Raw genomic sequence first — 3,338 nt, forward strand, 5'->3', positions numbered from 1 at the left:
TATGTTCAATCGATCTTCTTGATATTATTTGTGCTTCCCACCTTGCTTGATACTGCTTTACATGTTTATGCTTGGTGAGGAAGAATGAGTTGCATGAAGGATATTTTCGTGCTTGTGAGGAAGAGTGATGGTTTATGAGGGGTGCTTCTGTGTTTTCTTTACATATTAATATCATTGCACGAAGGGTATTCGCGCTTGTGAGGAAGAGTGAATATGCACGAAGGGTGTTTCTGTGCTTGCTATTATGTTGTACTTGTGAAGATGAGAGTAAAAGCACGAAGGGTGGTGCAGTACCATTTGCTTGATATTTCGTGTTCCTTATTTTACTATATAGACTGAGGATTTGGCTATGTTGTTTCGTGGTTATTTTCGAAAGGCTTATTCGGAGTTGCTTGTGGAAGCATAAACCGTGGTTTACTTTAGTCGTTTCTTTCTTTATTTTCTCGTTCTATATATTCTTGATTTTATACTTGTTATCTCTCTCTCATGTTATTTATCTTGTCATATTACTTGCTATTTTACTTGTTTTCATATTGCTATATATCTCGTTATTTTCTCGTTACTTAATTGCATAGGTATATATGTTGGTATCTTGTCTTAGCTTCGTCACTACCTCATCAGGGTTAGGCTCGACACTTATAGAGTACATTGGATTGGTTGTAATCATACTATACTTCTGTACTTCTTGTGCAAATTTTGGTGTTGGTTCTGGTAGTACCTAGAGGACAAACTTGCTTGCTGGTTGAGGAGAGTCGAGGTAATGCTATACTTTCATTCGCAGATCTTGGAGTCACCTATCTCATAGTCATGTTACTATTTATTTGCTTCAAACAGTGAGTAGGATGCATCAGAATTTATATTTAGTTATTTGGTAGACGCTCATGTACTCGGTTGTTGGTTATATATATATATATATATATATATATATATATATATATATATATATATATATATATATATATATATACTTTTCTGAGATTTATCTTTCATTTATGATATCATGTTATTTTACATTCTACATTGTCTTTATTTTTTTGGTTATTTGTTGGCTTGCCTAGCAAATGGTGTTAGATGCCATCACGACCCTTTGGTTGAGATTTTGGGTTGTAACAAGTTGGTATTAGAGACCTAGGATGCATAGGTCTCACGCGTAATGAGCAAGCTTAATAGAGTCTTGGGGATCAGTACAGAGACGTCTCTACTTATCTTCTAGAGGCTATAAGGCTTTAGAAAACTTTACTTTCTTTCTTGCTCTATTGTGAGACTTTGTTCTATCCCAAAGTTTGATTCTTTTTTCTCTTATTCTCTCATATATGGTGAGGACACGTGCTTCATCCGCAGCTAACCCGGAGCCGGAGCCCTAGATTGCAGCCACTACCAGGGGTAGGGGTCGGGGCATGGACATAGACACACGCAGAGCTCAGTTGAGAGCTCAAGCGGCGGCACTTGTAGTCAAGCCCCAGATAGCTTTAAATGACGAGATTCCAGTTCAGGTCGAGCCATTAGGACCAGCTCAGATCCCAGAGGGGTTTATTGCTACTCTAGTACTACATGACGCCTTGGTTTGTATGGTGGGCTTTATGGAGAGTATGGCTCGATCTGGTGTGTTTCCTATGGCACCAATCGCTTCTCAGGCTGGGGAAGGAGTTCAGACTCTCGCTACTCATACCCTAGAGCAAATAGCCCATGGTATATCGAGCCCCAGAAGTTCTACCCGTTGGGATGGTTCAGCCTATCCCAGGGATAGGCCCACAATCTCAATTGATGAGCTGAAGAGGTTGGATAGGTTCACAAAGTTGTATCCCCCTCACTTCAGTGGTGCACCTTCAGAGGATGACCAGGACTTCTCCATGAGATTTTGCACAACCTGGGACTAGTTGAGTCTAATGAAGTTGGTTTCACCGTCTTTTAGAAGCATAGTTCAGCCAAGAGGTGGTGGTAGGTTTATGAGCAGGGCAGGACAGTAGGATCACCTCCTCTTACATGGGCTTAGTTTTCGCAGTTGTTCTTAAAGCAGTTTATTCCCCTCACTCAAAAAGATGTGCTGCATAGCCAGTTCGTGCCTTCAGTAGGGTAGCATGACAGTCACCCAGTATGAGACTAGATTTATTAATTTTTCTCGCCATGCAACTATCCAAATCCCTATTGAGAGGGAGAAGCTACGGAGGTTCATAGAGGGTCTTACTTATGGTATCAGACTTCTGATGGCCAGGTAGGTCGATACTGAGACTTCTTTGACTCAAGTAGTGGAGATTTCCAGGAGGATTGGGCACATTAGAGAACCGGCGAGAGAGACACCTCTAACAAGAGGCCCCGACATTTTGGAGTTTCAGTGGTTCCTCGTCTGGAGGCAGGGGTTCCTTTGGTAGAGTCCATTCTATCAGGCCAGTACAGTCAGAACTACAGGTCACACATGGTAGATCAGACAGCCATAGTGCTTATGGACCTCATTCTGAGCAACTAGCATCCAGTACACCTCAAGCTCCCTTTGCACCTCTGATACAGAGGTACCATGATGGTTATTCGAGTCGTTAGGGATAGCTCCAGGTTCAGCAGCCACATCAGCATAGGGCTTGCTATGTATGTGGGGATTTGAGGCACGTCGCGAGGTTTTTCCCTTAGTTGCAGAGCAGTATGCCACAGTAGGATACTCGTGCCATGATTCCAGCATTGGTTGCTACACCACCCACTCAACCAGCTAGGGGCGAGGGTCAGCCAGACAAGGGAAGAGGACAGTCAACGAGAGATGGAGGTCTTCCAAGTAGAGGTCGTCCTAGAGGTGGAAGATAGACTAGTGGGGTTTATCCCCATTGTTATACATTTACCGGTAGGCCTGAGGCAAAGTCGTCTAAAGTAGTTACTACATATATTATCTCAGTCTGCCATAGAGATGCTTTGATGTTATTTGATCCGGGTTGTACAAATTCTTATGTGTCTTCATATTTTACATCGCACTTGGGTATGCCTCGTGAATCTCTTGATGTTACTGTTTTTGTGTCTATACTAATTGGGGATTCTATAGTAGTCGATTGAGTGTATCAATATTGTATTATTACTATTAATGGTTTTAACACTATAGTTGACATGTTGTTGTTGGATATGGTGGATTTTGAGATTATTCTGGGTATGGATTAGTTGTCCCTGTATCACGCTATCTTGAATTGTCATACCAAAACTGTGATTTTAGCCATGTCGGGGTTACCTAGATTAGAGTGGAGAGGGATCGCCGGTCATTCTACCAGTAGAGTGGTCTCATTCTTGAAGGCTCAGCATATGGTTGAGAAGGGGTGTTTAGCATATTTGGCTTACATTCGGGATTCCAGCGTAGAGGTTCCTTC

This window comes from Nicotiana tabacum, chromosome 19 (genome assembly GCF_000715075.1).
Source record: "Nicotiana tabacum cultivar K326 chromosome 19, ASM71507v2, whole genome shotgun sequence".
In the NCBI taxonomy this organism is placed as follows: Eukaryota; Viridiplantae; Streptophyta; class Magnoliopsida; order Solanales; family Solanaceae; genus Nicotiana; species Nicotiana tabacum.